The 23,255-nt window shown below is 43.3% G+C and overlaps 1 protein-coding gene and 1 non-coding gene across 3 annotated transcripts in view; one reads left to right on the top strand and one right to left on the bottom strand.

Annotated features, from left to right (window-relative positions):
* Positions 1–23,255, bottom strand: part of RPS6KA2 (ribosomal protein S6 kinase A2) — a 432,811-nt gene that overhangs the window by 172,958 nt on the left and 236,598 nt on the right. The window lies entirely within an intron of this gene.
* Positions 16,847–16,984, top strand: LOC114806273. Its single transcript, XR_003754308.1, has one exon. It is a non-coding gene; the product is annotated as a small nucleolar RNA SNORA7 (small nucleolar RNA).

Here is a 23,255-nt window from a genome sequence, read left to right as displayed (position 1 = left end):
GCACCAGTCCACATCAAAATAAATCACGCAAGCGACTTCTTGAGCCTCAGACTTTCTGTGTGAGTTACATCATCCTTAGGAAAGATGACAAATTTTCTATCTCCAAGTACGTTGCCATTTGTGTAATTCACGACAGCTCCATTGGGACACAAATCATCAGGACTGTTCTAGGGTTCAGGTTAGAAAATGGAGCCTGGAAAAATCAAGCAATTTGCTCAAGCACTTAATACAGTGCTTTGCACACAGTAAGTGCTCGATAAATATGACTGAACTGAACGAAGCAGTCCACAAGTCATTGTTGAAGTAGGGATAGGGTCAGCCTAGAATCGATTTCTTTCACCCACTGAATAATGCTGGCTTTTCTTTAAGTGGCTTAGGTGAAGTTAAGGCACTTCTGGATTTTCAAATGCAAAGGAATCCATCATTATCTGGGTTTTTAACCTTCCAATAAACTACTACAATATTGGACTGCTATTGAACCACGCAAAGAACACTCTTCCCCTCTTCAAATCCCTACTTAAAGCTCACCTCCTCCAAGAGGCCTTCCCAGACTGAGCTCCCCCCTTTTCCCTCTGCTCCCTCTACCCCCCCTTCACCTCTCCACAGCTAAACCCTCTTCTCCCCCTTTCCCTCTCCTCCTCCCCCTCTCCTGTCCCACCCCCTCAGCACTGTACTTGTCTGCTCAACTATATATATCTTCATCACCCTATTTATTTTGTTGAATGAGATGTACATCATCCTGATTCTATTTATTTGCCATTGTTTTAATGAGATGTTCTTCCCCTTGACTCTATTTATTGCCATTGTTCTCGTCTGCCTGTCTCCCCTGATTAGACTGTAAGCCCGTCAAAGGGCAGGGACTGTCTCTATCTGTTGCCTATTTGTACATTCCAAGCGCTTAGTACAGTGCTCTGCACATAGTAAGCGCTCAATAAATACTATTGAATGAATGAATGAACCACCTTGCAAGACTATAAGGACCATCTTTATATATGAATGCATTCAGAACCAAGAATAATGGAAAATATATTTTTTCCCCATACGCACCAATCTCAACACCTGTCGTAGTCTCTGGATCTTGTTCCTAAGAAAGAGCTTTTTAGGATTCTTTACCATGGCTTCATAAATTAAGGACAATTCCTTATTTAGTCAAAGAACCATCTTAATGGTTCTTCCACTCCCTTCTGCATCGCCCTGACTTGGTCCCTTTGTTCTTCCCTCTCCCAGCTCCACAGCACTTATGTATATAATAATGTTGCTATTTGTTAAGCGCTTACTATGTGCTGAGCACTGTTCTAAGCACTGGGGTAGATATAGGGCAATCAGGTTGTCCCACGTGAGGCTCACAGTCTTAATCCCCATTTTACAGTTGAGGTAACTGAGGCACCGAGAAATATCTCAACAGCACTTATGTATATATCTGTAATTTATTTATCTGTGTTGATGTCTGTCTCGCCCCCTCTAGACCGTAAGCTCATTGTGGACAGGGAATGTGTCCGTTTATTGTTGTATTGTGCTCCCCCGAGCACTTAGTACAGCGCTCTGCACACAGTAAATGCTCAGTCTTCTGATTAAGCCCTCGTTTCCACAGTTCACTCTCATAATTCATTCATTCAATCATATTTGTTGAGTACCTACTGTGCGCAGAGCACTGTATTTAAGCGCTTCTCCCTTCTGGGTCATCTAAGCACTTGAAGCTGTGACTTTTGGGCATTTAACAGTCATCCCACCCTTTATCCTATAGCAGTTAGGTACATGTCTTTAAATTATATATTAAAAAGAACTTATTTGTTTATATTAATGTCTAGCTCCCCCTCTAGCCTGTAAACTCATTATGGGTAAGGAACATATCTGCTTATTCTTTGGTACTGTACTCTCCCAAGTGCTTAGTACAATGTTCTACACATAGCAAGTGCTTAATAAATACCACTGATTGACTGATTTATTGATTGGTCTTTTCAGCCACACACATACCCATAGATGGAGCACCTTCGCAGTGGTGTCTTCTTCAAACAGAAAGGACAACTCCCTAAATATCTTTTATATTGTTTTTTTTTCATTCTTTCATCCTTCTTTATGTGTCTGTCACCCATATTTCCTCCCCTCTTAGAACATGAGCTCCTTGAGAACCAGGGAGATCATTTTGCCCGGTGTACTTCTTCCTCAGTACTGAATCAATCGATCAGCGGTATTCATTAAGTGCTTACTGTGTACACAGCACTGTATTAAGCACTTGGAGTTTGTAGACAAGTTCCCTGCCCACAAGGAGCTTAGAGTGTGGAAAGGGAGAGAGTAATGGAGATTATGGATATGTATGTAAGTGCTGTGGGCTGAGGGTGGGGTGAATATAGGGTACAATTTCAAGTGCTAATAAAGTGTAAAAATCCCAGAATCCTAGTACAGTGCTTTGCAAAGAGTAAGCCCTTGTTAAATGCCATTACTAATAGGCAAAAACTAAAAGGGCAAAAACCATGTTGTTTGTTTAAGTCCATAAGCCAATTGCTAATGAAGTGTGTTCAGTTAATAATTACCAAGATCAAAGAAAGGCAATTTGTTGAATAGATAGAAGCCAAGAACACATATGATTTCTACTTCATGAAATCAAATTACTCCACTAAATCCTTTAAAGCAATAACAGGAATTTTCAGTGAGCATTCCACATGTAAAAAGCGAATAAGCAAACAGAAAAACACAAACACGGAACATCAGATGGACCAGGTAGTTAATAGATTTCCTAGTCGGTCCATGAACTGGAAAAGGGCCCTTTTGTTTATGTAAGGTCTCCACTGCCCAGTTTCAGAAAAATCAGGCTCCCCTAACCCGTGGCTCATCGCCCAGCTCCTACTGGTTTATTACGAGCAATTGCCCTTACAAACTGGCATAGCCTGTATTCTTTCTCTATTAAAATATTCCTCTCTGTTCCCATCTAAATGGGTTCAGAGGCTCCTACAACCATCACCAATAGCAGAGGGGTACAACTGACTTTTTGTAAGGACTTACCAACAACTGTAATTGTTGTGATTATGTGTACCTCACGTTTCCCCTCTAAGGCTGGAAGTAAACAAAACACTTCTCTGGAGGTAGAGGAAAGAAAAGTAGATTTGTGTGCCAAACTGGGTCATGAAAAGCCTTGGTCGTCCAACCTTCCAGTTGTTTCTTACACTTTATCTCTTTGCTATTTGGCACACTACTCTGAGCTCCATTCCTGACTGATCCTTAAATATTCATCTTCCCTCGATTTCCTTTGTGGACTGAGTGAACAGACTGCTCTAATTTTCTGGAATTAAGCTTTTCTTCTTTCATAGTGCAGGTCTCAGGATTAAAACTCAGAACAAGTTGGTTACCTGATCACTGATCACAAAGAAGGACCAATAATGGAAGAGAAGTAAGAGAAATGGCCACAGGAATCTAGGCTCCTAAGCAATGATCCAACCAGTTGTTTGAGACTCAGAAATCTAGAGTCAGATGACCATCTGAACTTGAGGTTATTTACGTACGTCAAACGTAGAATATAAGCATTTGTGGCTAACCACACCATGAGTTGATCATTTGGGTAAAACTACTAAACACTTGGACTCTAAATGTCCATGTTTATAAAACAATCTTTCCTCTGGGGCCAGAAAAGGAAGTCATGACTTGTTTTCTTTGGGGAATGGAAGCAGGAAAAAGACAGTAATTTGGTTATCCTTCTGCTTCAGAGTAAAGCGTCAAAATGATTCATCCTTGAAACAAATGTCCAGCAACTGCCTTCTCTCTATGATACACTAATTTTTCTCATTTCAATTTATTTCAGATTATTGGCTTCTGTGGAGTTTCAACCCCAAGATCTTGTGATCATAAGCTCTTTGAGGGCAGGGACTCTACCAACTCCATTGTATTGTACTCTTCCAAGTGCTCAGTACAGTGCTCTACACATAGTAAACAGTCTATAAATATCAGTGATCAAAACGATGAGGAGGATCATGATGGAACTACCCATTGGTAACAGTGGATTAGCCTCGATCTGGAAGTTTCTGGACTGGAAAACTTGCTGGAAGGAATTGATTATCGTGCTGGTGACTGGGCAATGGCACTTAAACTATCTTCCATACCATCAGGTTCTCATCAAGGCAAGGAGTGTAACAACCAAGTAGGTATGTAGATATAAAGCACACTGCAAATAATAGAATAAAGTATTTGTTCCACACTTATTATGTGCCAAGCACTTTATTAAGTACTGGGGTAGATATAGATACTAAGGTGGTTCTTTGGTCAGAATCCTTACCACTGACGGCATAGCTCCAACTAGAGTAGACTAGAATCCAGTTTTACTGACTCCAAGAGCACCGCTCTTTCTACTGGACCAACAGGAGGGCAAATCTAATTGGGAAATCAAACGTGAAAATAACCCAAGGGACTAGAGCGACTACTCCGACTGGCTGAACAAAACTTTCATGTTTAAAACCTGAACCACAGCAATGAATTTCAGAAAGTCTGCGAACAAACTAGTAAAGCAGTCTGCTCCTCCATAATGCATGCTTTCCCTGCGTGCTTTGGATTGAATAAGATAGCAAAAGCAGCCAACGTTCTTCTGACAAGGCATGTACAACTGGGTAAAACATAATGTGACGTTGGAAGGAACTGTTGTGGGCAAAATTAGACACAGCCTAGGAACTAGACACAACTTTTCCTTCACACACAATTCTGCAATCCCCATACTAGCAGATAATTGATCTTATCTGCAACGTGTTTGACCCAGGCATGGGCGACATGCTCTGACCCTGCGACTTTCCTCTAAACCCAGTTACATCAAACAGCAGACATCCCATCACACCATAGCTGCAATCCTGGCAAACACTCTTCTGAAATTGTTTCTTCTGAATCAGTGAGTCAGTAGGAAATGGGGGAAAAGGTTCTGATGCCTTACATTTTTCATTCACTTGCTGAAGGAATTTCAAAACAGAACCTAAAATGGATGCGGGATAAAGGAGGTTAAGAACCTGCTACTGTTTTTTTCCCCCTAGTCTCTGACTCCTTCTCCTGCTCTGCTCAGGCCAAAACCTCCATCCAATCCCCTTCTCCTCAATCTCTTACTTTTATGCTACCTCCTTTCAGAACTGACTGCACTAGTTCCACAATTCCTGTTGAGGTGATTTCCACTCAGATTTCCACGTTTATGGATTCAACAGGTAAGTCAACCCACCCAATCTCTGGACCATGGCTTTCCGCCCTGCAGCCCCAACTCACTTCTTTCTTCACTGTCTCCCTGGTCACTATTAGGCACCCACAAAAATCTAAACATAGACATTTTCAAAAAGAAACCATCCAGGGAGATTATAGAGCTCAGTGATGGCATAAAGATAGGTGGGGATGGTGAGGGTAGGGGGCAAGACAGGATGAGGAAAACAGGCCATTTCTTTTTTTCATTATTTTTAAGAAAGAAGAGCAATAAGGCAGAAATCAGAGTGGTGTATAGGAGGAGGGGTTAGGGGTGAGGAGGAGCCAAAGTGCAATTTCATATCTTGACAGGAAACACATCATGAAAATGGTGTATTGTGTGGATCAGTGATGTTAGGTACCAAAGGCTACTGCTTCTGGAAGTAAGCATACTCTTAAAGCTGAGATAATAATGATGACATAATAAAGTTAACACTTGGATTATTAATTCCACTTGGGACAGGCACTGTGTCCAACTTCATTAACTTGTATCTACCCCAGCACTTAGAAAAGTGCTTGATACATAGTAAGGACTTAAAAAATACAATAATTGTAATTGATAAAATATGTTAATAAAATAACTATGTAATTTGTGCAGCACCTGCTATGTGCCCAGCACTGTACTAGGCACTGGGGAAATATAATCTCTGTTGTTATTATTAATGATACTTGTTAACCCTTTACTATGGGCCAAACATTGTATTAAGCACTGGGGTAGATATACAATAAGTAGGTAGATTGCAGTTCCTGCCCCAAATGGGCTAACAGTGGGATGGAGAATGGCTATTTAATAATAATAATAATTATGGTACTTGTTAAGTGCTCATTATGTGCTAAGTGAGGGTTAGGTTGTCATAGAAAATTACTGAGGTAAGAATTTATGCTAGTATTAAGACACAGTAAGTGCTTAACACCTGCCAGAATTGAATTTAATTGAATACTGTTGAATGAACAATTATTATTTCAGAGCACCGCCAGCTATTAGGTGTTCGCGGCACCCCTCTCCACCAGACGGCCACATGCCGCTGGCCTCCAGGGCCCAGCATCCTGCTCCACTGGACCACCATGCTGACTCTCCAAGGAACTCCCGTTGACTTTCCTCCTCATCACTGAGGATCCTTCATCCCAACATGCCTCATACCATCCAGACGGAAAGGAGAAAGCAGCCGTAACACGGCACCACCTCCACATCTTGGAAAGGGTGTATTGGCTGCTACCTCCCCCCTTTTTTATTTCTAGATTGTGACCACTCCCCCCCACCTCTGAGGGACAAGGACCGTGTCTAACTCCTGCCTGTCTATTCTTTCCCAGTGCTTAGTACAACTCTCTGCACTCAACAATTGCTAATAAATACTATTACTATGACAACTAGACTATAAGGATGTGCTCCCACGGACTCCTTTTGTTGGTGACTGTTGAATTTAGGGAGCCCTGATTTTGTGCTTCCTCCCTCCCATATTAACGGAGCTTCCAAAATCCAGAACCAAAACCCCAAACTCTAAAACCAAAACCCAAAGGAGAAATTTTGGAAACAGCACTTAATGTTTGCAGGGAAATGTACAAAGAAATGGCATCAGAACTGCGTACTCTAATTCTCACAGTGAGTCATATCTGGACCTCTTAGGGATAATATTAATAGAATCTGTTGAAACATCCAAGATTTGGGGATTCAGAAATTTTTAAATAAACCCAAAAAGTGAATACATAACTTGAGACACCCACTATTCCAGGAACATCAGTACAGATTATCGACCCCAGTTATTCTGAATCCAAAATCCCTGCTTCACATTCCAGGTTGATCCAGCATTCTCCTCTGGTTATCAGTTTAGGGTATGTACTGGGTAATTTTTCCTACTCCTGTAGATTCAACCACATTTACAAAAAGCTTTTGAATGCACCAATAGGAAAGACACTGCAGGATCCTGGAAATACCGGTCACCAGTTGCAGACCCACGCCTGTATACCCTGAGGGGCTAGGAGGCAGTTGCTTGAATGAGAGAAGAAAGACAATTAAGGTAGGAGATAATAAGAATAAAAATAATGGTATTTTTTAAGTACTGTGTTCCAGATGCTGCACTAAGTGCTGGGGTGGATCCAACTAAATCAGGTTGGACACATCCCTGTCTCACATGGAGCTCACGGTCTTCAAACCCCCATTTTACAGATAAGGTTACTGAGACACAGAGAAGTGGAGTGACTTGCCCAAAGTCACACAGCTAACAAGTGGTGGAGCGGGATTAGAACCCACAATCTCTGACTCCCAAGCCCAGGCTCTTTTCACTGGGGCTCTTTTCACTGAGCCAGCTGCTTCTCTATTGTAAGAATAAAGCAGCCACGCTGCTTTCCCATTGTTAACCTGACTCTGGGGTCAGGCCATGTTCATTTGCCAGGTGATCTCTTAAGCCCCTTGAGTAATTTTTAAACCTTTAGGCTCCAAGCTCAGTACAAGTCAATGGAATTACTACCTCCCCATTCCCAGCCTCCCAAGGTCCATGGGCCCCAGGCAGAGGGTCTCAGAAGTCTACTTAGGGCTTATTCCCCTCCAGAATGCATTTCTCTGTCTCACACACACCCCAGATCCTGTTCTAGTCTGCTTTCTTGACACTGTGCCCTCAGAAAGTAGAAACATTCTATGCTTTTCTCCCTTTTAAAGACAGAATATTGTCCCCCACCAACTCCTTGGGTGTACATCCTAAGTGACTGTTGAAAATAAAATCAGTTTTGTCAGAGTAGATACGAAAGAAGGCCTCCTTCTCATTATAATGAAATGTGTCTATAGCTATGGAAAATTCCTTACTGCAAGGAAAGCTGTTCCCAGTTTCTGCCTGCCAACCATTAAGTGACAGGACATCACCCTGCTATAAATCATCAGCATTATTAAATACGACGTCAAAAACAAAAGTCACTTAGAGTTAATGATTCCAAGAGAAAAGTCAATGCTGAGTCAAAACTGCAATGTTTTTCCTGATAAATACCAATAAATTTTCTCTTGGAGACGGGGTTGGGGCCATATGGCTCTTCCCCATATTGAAGCACTGGTTGCCAAAGTATGGACAATGAGGGTGCTGACATTACCTTCATCTCCGAGATTTCTGGATAGGAAGCACCTGGGCTGCCCCACCCCTTCGAGTTGGGAAGGAGCAGAGGGGGAAGTCAAGTTGGAGGCTTCTCATCTTGGCCTCTGCCGGCAGGATGTAGTCCTGGCCCAAAGAACAGGGGTGCCCACGAGATGGCAGGCAAGCTTGGGGAGCCCTCCCACCCCCCAACCTTGGGCCCTGTCGAAGCAGCAGCAGCAGCAGTATCCCAGAGGGCTAGTCAGCCAACCAGACAGGGAAGGGGAACCCTCAGAACCCCAAGGCACTGGGAGCCAGGATCAGAGTGCAACAGCAGTTAGCAGTGCACTGAACTGGGAAATGCAGGGGCAGAGAGAAGAAGAGCCCCCATTCTGCGCACTGCACTCCCCACCGATGCTGGAGGAAATAATTCATGCCCAAAAGCACGCCAGGGCCTAGGAGGAGCAAGAGGCCTTGAGACACAACAGCAGCAGGCATAGGGCTCTGCCACTCTGTCCCCCAGTCTCTCCTAATGAGCCAGAAAATAAGGGTTCTCTTTAATCTCTTTCTCTTGGCTCTCCCCACATTTTTCTTTCCTCCCCTCTTCTCCCTTCACTCTTCCGGTTAAGTTGCAAGATAGGCTCTTTACATGTAAATGCTCACATATTTCAATTTATTTGGCTCGTCTGCATGAAAAGGTAGCAGGCTCCTGATTTAAGGCTTAGAAAATTCAGATGAGTCTTTTGGCCTGGTGACTGTAGCTTAAGGTCCAAGGGATGATCTTGAAAATTGATTCAATTTTCTTCAGTAACCTCTGAGAGGATATTTGGGTGCACACATTACCAACCCACTAGCTACCAGATAACAGAGAAAGAGGAGAGCAAGAGTGAGAGGAAGGGAAAGCATTCATTCATTCATTCATTCAATAGTATTTATTGAGCGCTTACTATGTGCAGAGCACTGTACTAAGTGCTTGGGATGAACAAGTCGGCAACAGATAGAGACAGTCCCTGCCGTTTGACGGGCTTACAGTCTAATCGGGGGAGACGGACAGACAAGAACAATGGCACTAAACAGCGTCAAGGGGAAGAACATCTCATAAAAACAATGGCAACTAAATAGAATCAAGGCGATAAATAGAATCAAGGAAAGCAGAGAGGGCAGAAATGGAGAGGGAGGAGGGAGAGAGAGGAAGAAGGAGAAAAAGAGACTGAGAAAGACGGGAGAGGCTAAAACAGAAGAGGGCAAATAATGAGAGAATGGGACAATGAGAGGAAGGAAAAAGAACGAGAGAGGAGGGAACCTGAAAAAGAGAGGAGATTGATGGAGAAGAGGAGAGGGGAGAAATGAATAAAAAAGGAAAAAGGAAGAAAGATGTAATAACAGAGAAACAGAGGGATCATTTTATTTTTCTCGGAACAGTCGCTACGTGGAAGGAGAAGCCACAGCCTCTTACCACTGGAGTTTGGTACTACTAGGTCGTGTATGCTTATTTTTGTGAATAAACAAGCATCTAGAACAAAGTGCTGGGTGTTGTATAGATTGTAAAATTATGCACAACCCCTGCCCAGCAGGCTTTAACTCTACACTCAGCAGATAAGACAAGTCACAGACATAGGAAAGTGAGGGGAGCTACAGAAGGATGGAGTTAATCATTGTTACTAAGTTCCTTCAACTCCACGGCCATTACGTTTGAGCTGGCTGGCTGCACTTGGATTTGCTCCCTTTATTCACCCCTCCCTCAGCCCCACAGCACTTATGTACAAATCCATAATTTATTCATTTATTATTGTCTGTGTCCCCCTTTCAACCCTCAGCTCACTATGGGCAGGGAACATGTCTACCTCTGCGCCCTCTCAAACACTCAGTACAGTGCTCTGAACAAGGTAAGCACTCAATAAACATGATTTATTGACTGGGTGTGCAGACCAAGATGCAGCACACGGGGGCTTTGACGTATCCAGAGTGGACGGGGAGTTCCACATCAACCCGGAGGTCATCACTTCTCTGTTTAGTGATTGTTGTTCATGAACACTGCAAATTTACCTGGGAAGTCCACTGACCCGTCCCACTTAATGCAGCCACAACTTCTGTGGTTTGAGGTCCCTGCTCATGGGGCAGCAAAGATAGGAGACTTGGGGTCAGGCCAGGGTGGGCTGGGGAACAACAGGTGATGGTCATGGCAGCAGCAGAAGAGAAGGGACAGAAGAGAAGGACCAAGGTGGCGGCCTCCTCAGCCCCCTTCTCCGCAACATCCGCTTCCAACCTCTGTCACCACCTCAGATGTCATTTTCTGCTGCTGCCTCTCTCCCAGTGATCCTCCTTCCCCATCCCCATTCTATTTTAACGTCAGCCCCCCTTAGACTACAAGCTCATCTTGGGCAGGGATCACATCTAACAAGTCTGTTGCACTTTACTTTCCCAAGTGCTCTGTATATAGTGAGTATTCAGTAAATATTATTTGACTGATTAAATACTACGATTGATTGAGTCTCTCATTCCATCCAGGTGAGCTTCTGAGAGCAGCTGCTAAAAATAGCACTGAAGAGAATAGAGAAAGAGTAGTCGGGGGATGCACCACGATTGAGGATATGGGGGTGTAGGGAAGGGAAACAGGCAAGCTGCAGGAAAAGATGGTGCAGGAGTTGGTTTATTATTACATGGGGGCTGGGTTTGCATATCTCAACAGGAAAGAAGTTCTTTGTACTACATCTGACACTGAAACCAAACTCACTATACAGACCCACATCATTATTCTCCCTAAATAAGAGGTGCCTACCTACTTTATTAAACAGTACTCTTCCAAGCACTTAGTATGCTGATTTGCACACAGTAAGTGCTCAATAAATACCACTGATTGAGAGGAGAGCGGGGCACACAGTTTCTGAAGGAAGAGACCCTGAATTTCAGCCCAGGCCAATTAGCTCAGCACATGGGAGAACTAAGTGTGGGAAAATTTCTATGATGCCAGACAGGCTATACTGTCCGGTGGAGTCTTGCTTGGTTCAAAGGCAAGCTACGTGACCTTGACAAAGCCATTGATCTTCTGGACCTTTTGATTTTTCTACTGGAAAATGTCTCTCTCTTTCTCAGGGATATTGTGAGGACTGCGTTAATGTGCAGAGTCTTTTGAGGGTCCTGAATGATCCTCAATATCAGATGGGGGACAGAAAACGAAAGAGAAGACAAAATTTGACCACTTTATAAACCAAGGTACAAATCTAGTCACTGCCTCTTAGGAAGGACAGAAGAGAGCTGGAAAAGAGAACAGCATACAAGATGATCAAGGAAGATGGAGAAGCTTCCAAATGTGGAATGCCTGATCGGATAAGGAATTCAAGCTAGAAAGATGAAAGCCGAGAGAAGCAATGTGGTCTGGGAGACACCAGGACCTGTGTTCTAATCCTGGCTCTGCCACTTGTCTGCTTTGTGACCCTGGGCAATTGCCTCAGTTACCTCATCTGTAAATGGAGATTAAAATTATAACCCTCCCATGTGAGACAAGGACTGTGTCCAACCTGATTAGTTTGTAACTACCCCAGTGCTTAGTAAAGGGCCTGGCACACAGTGAGCATTTAGCAAATCTAATGAAAAGGGAGTTGGTGAGATCAGAAAGAGGGCAGTGTCAATGTAAACACACTATGAACAACACTGATTGACTGATTGTCCAGCAAAGATGAGATCCATGGTGTGCCCAAGTTGATGTGTGGCTTCTGTGGGAATAAGTATGAGGTCAGCTGAGTTGAACAGGGGATGAAAATGATCAATAATGTGAATGGTCAAGTCTCTGAAGTTCAGTGTAGACCTTTCTTCTTTCTTACTTTTCTTTATGTTGTTTATTAAGCACTTACTATGCCAAGCACTGTTTTAAGATAACAGGATTGAGACACGAAAGGAGTTAGAGATGCACAGGAATATAGAGGTGGAACAAGGTGGGCTGTGGGTGATGGCAGAGGCAGATGACATGGACTTCAAAATGAGAGAAGGGGAGAATAGAAAGGTGTGGGGAAGTGTAAAAACGTTAGTTGGGGCGGTTGGGGGGATTAGTCAAGTTTTGAACCTTCACCCAGGAATCTGAAGTGAAGAGGTCAAGGAAGAAATGGAGTTTGTCAGCTACAGAGTAGCTCTTCCAGGAGTCACAACTAAATGCTGCTGTAAGTGAGGGGATGTGGGGGAGATGAGTGCCATGGCAAGGCATGGGATCTGGGTAAGGAGTCGGTTCCCATTGTTGGGGATGGGTCGATTTGGGCAGGGGGAAGAGAGAGGAGGATTGGGATGTGGTGAGCAGAGCGTAGAGCAGAAGAGGAGGAGGCATCTGAAAAGTCACTTCCAGCAAGGAAGTGAATGAAAATGGTAGGGCCCCAAGAAGTATAAAGGAGCTAGTGACTGAATTCGATCCTCTGAATCTACACACAGATTTTTCTCTTTCCTTTGCCTGTTGCATTAATTACCTCTTTGTGCTTCTGAAATGAATACATGCCATAAAAGGTCAAAGACGCTTCTCAAAAATCAAAGTGCACAAGCTGGCTGAGGACGAGAGAGGAAGAGCTGCTTCTAAAAGGCTGACACTTTTCATTTGCTCCCTTCCTGCACTTGACCTTTCAGATCCATTTTCAAGGCAAACAGCACAGCATCTGCAGTCTTTTTGGTCGGAAGCAGAAAAAGCTAAACTTCAGCAAGTGCTTTTTCTTTATAGTCTGAAGGATGGAGGCAAACCCAGCTCAAATTCCCATTCTGGTTCTGGCATCCCATCCATCCTGTCCCTTCTAGTGACAGCAAAATAAATATAAAAGTGGCAGAAAATAAATACATTGAGAACTCTAACTCAAGTCTTCCAAGGCTCAATTAAACAGGGGCATTCAACCTACCAGGGTTTGACCAGGCTCTGGATTTTGAAAAATAAACCCTGTTCTGATTTCTCCATTTCTTGCGTCTGAAAAAAATCACAGTAATACATACCTTGTGGCTTTAACAATTTTTAGATATTCCTTACTGCTGCTATCTTTAGCCAAGAGATGTACACACAACATAACCTGATTATTCCTTTGAGAGTTTTTTTAACCTATTGTCTCCTGGACACTGCTAGAAAGTTTCTAGCCAGAGTGATGTCGCACCATCTAACTGAAGAACTATCCAAAAAAGGACATCCAGAAAGCCAGTGAGATTTTCGATCAGGATGCGGTATTATTGTGACTTTAGCTGCAGGAGAAAGGCAGAGAAGAAGCCTCTGGTGAAATGCCCTCCTTCTTTTTATCTGACAACCTGCTTCAGAGGCAAATCTCCAAGAGGCCCTTCTGGACTAAGCCCTCTTTTCCTTTTCTTCCACTCCCGACTGCACTGCCCTGACTTGCTCCTTTCATTTATCCCCTTCCCAGTCCCACAGCACTTAAGTACATGTTCTAAAATTCATTTATTTATATTAATGTCTGTGTCCCTCTCTGGCTCATTGTGGGCAGGGAATGTGTTTGTTATATTGTACTGTCCCAAGACCTTAGTACAGTGCTCTGCACACAGTGAGCATACAATAAATATGACTGATTGATTGACTATACATAGTCTTCATCAAGCTCATGAAGACTTTCACTCAGGAAATCACAACGCACTATGGGCTCTTCTTCACACGTCTCACGGTTCAGACAAGTTGGTTGATATGAGGTCTCTCCAAAGTGGAACAAAAGTCAGCACAATTCTGGACCAAGGCTACTTCCGGACACCCTTTGCTGCCAAAAAAAACAAAAAATGGTGCCCAGCAAGGTGACGTTTTCACACCAAAGCTTTACGCCACAATGTTCTAGGTTTTGCTGATTAGTGCATGTAACGCGGACAAAGCAGGCACTTTGCCTCGATGGTGGACTCCTGAATTTGTACGACTTCCATGCAAAAAAAATCTGTGAACTATTTGTGAACTTTTTTAATAGTACTTCTTAAGCGCTTACTATATGCCAAGCACTGCACGAAGGTAGATTCAAGATAATCAGGTTGGACTCAGTCACAGTTCTCCATGGGTCTCACAGTCTAAGTAAGAGAGTGAAGGATTTAATTCGCATTTTACAGATGAGGTAACTGAGGCCCGGAGGGGTTGAGTGATTTGCCCAAGATACCCCAGCAGCCAAGTGGCAGAGTTGGGATTAGAACTCATGTCCTCCCACTCCTAGGCCAGTGCTCTTTCCTCTAGGCCAGGCTTTCGGTAAGCCACGCTGCTTCAGTCCAACAGTAGGCAATGTTCTTGGAGACACACAACTGCTTTGCTGAATGTCTTGCAGGAGCTGCTGAAGATGCTGGGCAGAAAATCAGGCTGTGAAAGACCAAAGTCATGGTCCAGTTGGAGCCTAATGCCACAGGGCCTGTTCCGAGTGTCTCTCTCAATGGTGTGCAGGCTAAAGCCACGAAAAAATTCTGTTACTTGGGCATCCACCCTGAAATGTCATCTGTACCAGCATCTGGAAAGCTTAAACATCGGCTCTGGAAAGAAAAAGGAATCAGCCTGAAAACAAAAAATTAATGTCAACAATGTTGACAATTGCTAGACAGTAGTGAGGCAAGGATAGCATACCCAGAAACTTGACCAGTTCCATCTGTGCCATCTAAAGGCACCAAGACAAATCCTGGCTCTCCACTTGCCTGTTGTGGGATCTTGGGCACTTCTCTGTGCCTCAGTTACCTCATCTGTGAAATGGGGATTGAGACTGGGAGCCCCATATAAGACATGGACTGTGTCCAAACTGATTATCTTGCATCTACCCCAGTGCTTAGAACAGTGCCTGACACATAGTAAGCCCTTAAAAAATATCATTAAAAGAAAAAAAAAAAAGGCAAGATCTCATCCTGAACAGTGATGTCCTGCAACACTGTGGGATCACAGGCACAGAAGTGATAACGACCAAAGAATGTTGCAGTCACTTTGAAGAGATGAATGATAAATAGATGTCCAAGATGACCTTTTATGGAGAGTTTAGCACTGGAACATGATCTGGGGGGCCGGGCAGAGGAAAAGCTACAAAGACGTGAGAGGAACCAACGTCAAAATGTCCTCCACTGAAAGTAGTGCTTGGCAATTTATATGGCATGAGACAGATCTTTTGGTGCTAGATCTATCAATTGGCTAGTCAGTCTTTTGAGGCAAACATATTGCTGTAGGCAAGGAGAGCCATGCTAAAGGAAGGATGGTTTTAACCCCTGCATAACCTCCTAAAATGACCTTTAGGCCCACTGTCTGCAGAGAGCCAAGTACCTCACACCTTGACCTCTATGCCCATTGTGCAAAACAGTGGAAGAGGCCGGGCCACAGCTCTGCCACTGTTTTCACTAATTCATTCAATCATATTTATTGATCCCTTACCGTGTGCAGAGCACCGTACTAAGCGCTTGGAAAGTACAATTCAACCGGAAGCTCCATTATCATGGGAAGAAGGCCAGCCTCACTGAGTACTTTAATATTCATCCCTACCAAAACACACCTTGAAAGCACTAAATCCTGCCCCCTGATTCTAGGAAAGCAGATGAAGGGCAAAGCCGGAAAGAATGGTGGTGATCTGTGCCTAGGTATTGAGTGCTGTTGGAATATCACTAAGACACTTTATGCCCCAGGGCTTCCCAGACTTATATTTGAAAAGGAAGTCGGTGGTCACAGGTAACCATTTAGGTGCTATGCAGTGTAAAAATCTTGAAGAGTCTATGTAAGCATGATGAGTAATCACCCACTCTGAGGCACATTTTAGATGGGTTTGTAATCTTAGTAAGGCAACCAATTTTGTTGGAAATTTGATAGTAATAGTATTGGCAGTTAGAAAGTACAAAACAGAGAAGTGACATGTTGGCAGGGAATGTCTCTGTTATACGATTATGTTGCACTCGCCCAAGAGCTTAGTACAGTGCTCTGCACGGAGTAAGTATTCAATAAATATGATTGATTAATTGATTTTTCTGCCCACAAGGAACTTACACTCTAATGGGATAGGCAGACATAAAAGTAAATGCAAATAAAAAGTGAGTAATTGAACGTACAATTGAATAGCATAAATATAAAAGAGCTCAGGATGGGTAAATAAGGACATAACAGCTGGAGATGGCTGGTGGGATTGTACCACTTGGGGTGCTGGGAAATAATTGGAAAAGGCCTATAGGAGGTGGTGGGATTTTATAGCGGCACTGAAAGTTGACAGCACGCTGATCTGTACGATTTGAGGGGAAAAGGAGGTTAGGACTAATGGAACAGCGTGGGTAAAGGGAACAAAGAGGGGAAGGCAAGAGAGGTACAGACAGCTTAAAGATCACTTTGAGTAGAGCAGAGAAAGTCACCCAGGGAATAAAGAGATCAGAGATTTAAGATGGGGTGACCGAATGAGAGTTTTTGGTAAGGCAATGGAGAGTTTCGAGGAGTGGAGAGATGTGTGCTGAGCAATATTCCAAGAAGATGACCTGTGCAGCAGTGGGTAAAATAGATTAGAGATTAGAGGGGCTGGAGGCAGAGACTCCAGCAAGGAGGTTGAGCCACGATACGATCAGAGCTTGGACCAGGGTGGTAACTGTTCGGGTGGAGAAGAAGGGGTGGATCTAGGAGATATTATGTTAAATACCACAAGTCTACCAACTCTGTTCCCCACTCAGGATGGCACCTGGAGAGTTTGTGGTACTCTACCAGTCTTGGCTATGGGAGGGAGAGTCAAGCAGAGGCCTACCTGTTCCATTCCTAGCTTGACCAGTGGCTAGCGAGTGGAAGGCCATCTGCTACAAGTCAAAACTCACCCGTGCCGGGCAGCAGTGGCATGGGAGAGAGTCGAGGGCGGAGACTCAAGTTAACTGAGCGGAAGAAGGCAGTGGTAAAACACTTCCATATTTTTACCAAGAGGACTCTATGGATACACTACCAGAACGATTGTAGGTGGAGGTGGGGCGGGCTGGGAGAGTCCATGGAGTCTCTGTGGTTTGGAGATGACTCGACACCATAAGACAAAACCAACTCTGTTACACTGTATTCTCTCAAGTACTCTGCACACAGTGCTCTGCGCACATTAAGCCCACGACACATTCGATTGACTGATTGATTGCAAGAACTGGTGGGATTGGGGATGTGAAAATGTGAGAATTAAAAAGCCAGTAAGGAGTCAAGGAAAGTATCAAGGTTGTGGGCTTCTGGGAAAGGGAGGCAGGGATGGGAAGCAGCATGGCCTAGAAGCTAGAACTAAGGACTAGGAGACAGGAAACTGCAGTTTGCCATCGGTCTTCTATGTGACTTTGGGCAAATCACTTACCCTCTCTCAGCCTTAGTTTCCACATTTGTAAAATGGGTCCAAGAGATTGTAATCCCTGTATGGGAAAGAGGCAGTGTTCAATAGCATAGCCTTGTATCTACCCCAGTACTTAGGACAGAGTAAATGCTTAGGAAATGTTATAATAATGACATTGTTTTTATTTGAGAAACAGCAAGGCCTAGTAGAAAGAGAACATTCCCGGAAGTCAGAGAACCTGGATTCTAATTCTGACCTTGGGCAAGATACTTAACGTCTCTATGCCTCAGTCTTCTCAACTGTAAAATGGGGATTCAATCTTACTTCCCCCTACTATGTCTGTAAGCCTGATGAGGGACAGGGGCCATGTCTAACCTGATTGATTTTTCTCAGCACTTAGAGCAGGGCCTTACACACAGTAAGTGCTTCACAAATATAATAATAAGTGCTCAATAAGCACTTACTGAGCTCAATAAGAAGCAGCGTGGCTCAGTGGAAAGAGCACGGGCTTTGGAGTCAGAGGTCATGAGTTCGAATCCCAGCTCTGCCACTTGTCAGCTGTGTGACTGTGGGCAAGTCATTTAACTTCTCTGTGCCTCAGTTACCTCATCTGTAAAATGGGGATTAAGACTGTGAACCCCACGTGGGACAACCTGATTTCCCTGTGTCTACCCCGGCGCTTAGAACAGTGCTCTGCACATAGTAAGCGCTTAACAAATACCAACATTATTAAAAGGTTACCAAACATCACGGATCTAAGAAATCCTAATGAATCACAATCTGCACTGTCAATTAACCAGTCAACTAATGGTACTTATTCATTTAATAATGTAATAATGATAATAATAAGTGCAGAGCACTGTACTAAGCACTTAGAATGTACAAATTGGTAACAGATAGAGACAGTCCCTGCCCTTTGACGGGCTTACAGCCTAATCGGGGGAGACGGACAGACAAGAACAATAGCAATAAATAGAATCAAGGGGAGGACTTATTGAATAGCTAATGTATGCATAGCACTGTTTTAAGCACTTTGTAAAGTACAACAGAAGCAAAACGTACATTCCCTGACCTCAAGGAGCTAAATCAATCAATCAAATCATATTTATTAAGTGTTTACTTTGTGCAGAAAACTGTGCTCAGTTATTAGGAAAGTGCAGTATAACAAAGTTCCCTGTCCACAAGGAGCTGGCAGTCTAGAAGGGACAGTAATTAGTATTATTATTATTATTACTACTACTCAGTATAATTACTAGGAAGGGACAGTAATTATTTTTTAATATTGAGAGAAGGAAATGTAACATGAACATGTAACATACTCATATGACGAGTATGAGTATGAATATGACGATGAAATGACAGAATCAACATCTGAACTGACAATCAAATGTACATTTACACCTAAATGCAGAGGATGGGTACAAATGAACATACGGTAAGAACACCTATTGGGTTGACGGACTTGGGTGTTGGGAATTAATCAGAGAATGCTGCTATCTGGAAAGGGAGGAGGGATTTTATGAGGACCTTGATGATCGAGAGAGTTGTAGTCTGGTGGAGGAGAAGGAAGTTCCTGGGAGGAGGAAGGGCTTGACCAGGAGAGTCAATATTGAGGTCTAGTAAAAAGGAGAGGTTGGGAAGAGTAAACAGTGGGATCTGGTGAGTAGTCAGTGAAGAGAACTAATATGAAAGAAGGAGAGGGCTAGTTGAGAGCCTTGAAGCCACTGGTCAATTTTTTCTGTTTGATGTGGAGGGAAATTGTAGTCATTGAAAGTACCAAAGGAAGAGAGAAACACATACCAAATGAAGATGATCCCGGCATCAGCATGCATTATAGACTACAGTGGGGAGAGACCGAAGGCTAGAAGACCAGTGGGGATGCCGATCAGGCTGTCTAAGAATGAGATGATAAGAGCCTGAAACAGGGCGGTGATAGTTTGGACAGAAAAGAAGAGGTAGAACTGGGAAATGTTGCTTAGAAAGGATGGACAGGGTTTAACAGTTGAAATGAGAGCTATAAGACAGCGAGACAGAAGGGGGAAGGATGACACCAAGGTTGCAGGTTTCCGGGACAGGGAGGACTTTGGTGTTTTGGATAAAGATGGGAATGTTGGGCACAGGAGTGGGTTTGGAATGGTCGATGGGGAGTTTAGTTTTAGACCTGTTAAGTTTGAGGTTCTGTTTGGGGCATCTATGTGGAGATTTTCTGAACATTAAAGGAAATGTGAGATTGCAAAGGAGGAGAGAAGCTAGTGATCAGATTTAAAGGTCATTCTCATAAAAGTGGCAGCTTTATGTGAGTGAATGAGTGTAAAGTGAGACCAGATGGGGACTTGGAACAGAGCCTCATGGGACATCCATAGCAAAGGGAGGAGGTTAAGAAGAGAAACCAGCAAGTGAAACTGATAAGGGGTGGTCAGAGAAACAGGAGGAAACAAGACTTGAGGGTGTTTGAAGAAGGACGCAGAGGTCCACAACATCACAGGTGGCTGAGCAGTCAAAGACGATTAAAGCAGAATAAAGCCCATTAGATTTGGGTAGAAGGAGGTCATTGGTGACCTTGGATAGTGAAGTCTCGGTGGAGTAAAGGGGTTGAAAAACTGACTGACATGAGTCAAGAAGAGAATTGATGGGGCGTGGGGTGCAGTGGACATACGCACCCATCTGAAGAGTTTGGATGAGGAGATGGGGTAATTTCTGCAGAGGGTTGGGAGATTCAGAGAAGGCCTTTTTTAATATAAAAAGGGAGATTTGAGTGAGTTTGAAGGTAGCTGGGAAGGAGTTATCAGAGAGAGAGAAGGAAGATATCAGTAAGGGAGGGGAGAAGGTTGGGAGCAAAGTTTTTAAAGAGCTGACAGGGGTTGGCACCTGAGAGGATATATTCTGATAGCAGGCAGTAGATTTGCTTTTGAAAGACACCTTGGCTAGGTTTAAGTATTGCATTATAACCTCGCTCTACTGCTATCTTCTCAATCTGATGAAAATCTATCCATTTACTTTTCCTCCTCAGCAATGGAAAATGATGATGTCACCAATTGTAACCAGAGAACACTAAGTACAGTGGAAGTCTGATCTCACACTACAATTGGGAATGTGGCCTGGACTCAAGGATCAGACACTGAACATTTAGGAAATCCCTACGGTGGCCCTGGTGTGATTTTTACTAGAAATCTTGTCCAGTGGTGTGCCTCAAGGGTCTCGAAGGACTCGGGGAGGAGATTTTAAAAGGGGGAAAAACAAACCAGGAAGACAATACATTAGAGCTGGCAGCGCATCTGAAATTGTAGTGGAATGAGCCACCCGTGTCATTTTACATTTGCACAGCATCCGTGTGTTCTCTGTATTTATAAATTATGTGAGAATCTCCAAGGACAAATGTCGCTTTGATGTTTCTGGTGGGAGAAGGAGAGCATTCCTTAGTCATAAAGCAAAACTAGAACCATATTCAAGCATCAAAGGTCTTCCACTTACTATTATGCTAATAGCTTTAAAAACCCAGGCTTTCATAGCTTCTTCAACATGAAAAAATATTCACGGTACACAAATCCTATTATCAAGTGTAATCATTATTGCATCTCGAAGCCACTTAATAGAATTACAGCCTCAAATAATTCTACCTAGCAGTTCTTCTTTTTAGTAAGTCACGTATAATAGTACTTATGAAGATTCAGGCACCAAAATGATACGGACTCTTGGAGGATAAAGAATAAACCTAGGTCTTACCCTGCTAAGCAGACTTTCCATCTACGTTTCCAATGAAATTCCCTTAAAGGTCATTTCAATCAGTTATGCAAACAAGATGGAACAAGGTCGTTGAGTTAAAATGTCTCCCTTCGTGATTGCTGAGCAGCAAAGGCCAAAGAAGGCTTCTCGCCTTTCAAATCCTACTTCATCCTTCCTCATCCTGAATTTCCACCAGTTAAAATAGGCTCACCTGAACTGCCCCTAATTAAGCTCTGGATGGGACGGTGACACTTTGATGCTTTTGTAGAGCAAGAGGAAAAAAAATAATGGCAATAATGAAATCTGGGGTTTGTGATAACTAACTGCTACAAGATAGACACCTGGAAAATAAAGTCATGCTCCGAAGAATAAATGCTGGGTGAGCAAACAAGCCTAGTGTTCTGAAGCATTTGGAAAAGCATGGCCTTCAAAAACCAAAAACGTTGCAAATTTTGGTTACCTCTTATGGTTTTGCTGGATATATGATTGCCAGATAACTCAAATTACTCAGGAATTTCTTTTATTTTTTCTATTTTATTATTGGAACACGAAACCAATTTTAATTAGAAATTAAACATTCTAATTAGAAATGGCTTTCATGGAAGCCAAACAGATCTGAAAGGGGCAACTTACCTAGCAAGCCTCCAGGATAAGCTTTAATATTCAACTTTCTAAGAAGCGTTTTTTCCATTACAGATGCCGACATAATCTATGACACCTGCTTCAGCTTCTCATTGTGGTTGGCTACGTTAGAATCTCAGCTTCCCTTTTAAAAAGTACATGAGATCATGTGTACATAGAGTTCTCTCAATTAGTTGTGGTAATGTGTGACAGAAATCAAAAATGTGCTATTTTTAGCCAATCGTTTTTAACCTCCTTCCTCATCAGCTTTTTAACTGAACAGCTAACAAGAAACCCAAATGGCTGGCTTGAGTTTCATCCACCCTAGGGGTGGAGCCATTTTTTAAAATGAACTGGCCAACAGAAGGAGGAAGAGAAAGGAGTCTGGGTAATGTACACCATGGGCAAGAATATTACAAGACTGTGCTGAGTAGTCGTTCCTGGCAATAGTCACTCCCTTACAACCCCAGGGTACTACGTTTTACTAAATGAGGAAGAAAAAATCATAATTTGATCGATTTGCTGATCAGTTCTCGGGCAGATGAAAAAATGAGGGCTAAGAAAGGACTAATACCAGGTCTGTAGAGTTGTCCAACCCGCTCTCTGGCCTTGAGACTAGAACTACAAAAGGAAGCACATCCAGCTGCTTAAGCAGTGACACTTTCCGGCCCTACTGAGTATCAACAGGGGAGACAAGATCACAAGCAATAGAGTTCTAGAATAATGTTGATATTTGTTAAGCACTGACTAGGTGCTAAGCACTGAGGTAGATTCAAGGTCATGAGGATATCCCACATGGGGCTCACTGTCTTAATCCCCATTTTACAGATGAGGCAACTGAGGCCCTGTGAAGTGACTGGCCCAAAGTCACCCAACTGACAAGTGGTGGAGCCGGGATTAGAACCCACGACCTCTGTCTCCCAAGCCCGGGCTCTTTCCATTAAGCCACGCTGCTTCTCTAGAATGTAGCCAGTGTCCTAGCATCAGAGCTATGTTCAATTTAATGTAATTTTGCTGGTTGGGCCGGGTGAGGAGAAGGAGCCACAGTGGATACCCAAATAGCTGCTATATGGAGATCTGGAATTGGGAAACTGGAAAGAAGGAGGGCAAGGGAAGCATTTTAAGGACACAGTAAAACAAAGCCTCAGCCAAGCTTGCATCACAGCTGAAAACTGTGAATCATTTGCTGAGGATAGACCTGTGGGGTACACTGCCGCCAAAAAGGGAGTGTCTCTCTGAGCAGAGGGAGATGAGGCAAAATAATAGTTGATAGTGCCCAGAAAGGGCCAATCTTTTTGTACGCCCAGTGCAGGACTGTGGACCCTGCATTGGCCTTTTCAGGCTCAGACACACTCGTAGGTGAACCTCACTATCAGAGGTATTTTAATAATAATAGTGATGGCATTTGTTAAGCGCTTACTATGTGCCTAGCACT

Source organism: Ornithorhynchus anatinus, chromosome 21, assembly GCF_004115215.2.
Source record: "Ornithorhynchus anatinus isolate Pmale09 chromosome 21, mOrnAna1.pri.v4, whole genome shotgun sequence".
Taxonomy (NCBI): Eukaryota; Metazoa; Chordata; class Mammalia; order Monotremata; family Ornithorhynchidae; genus Ornithorhynchus; species Ornithorhynchus anatinus.
This window is presented reverse-complemented; position numbering and strand designations above follow the sequence as displayed.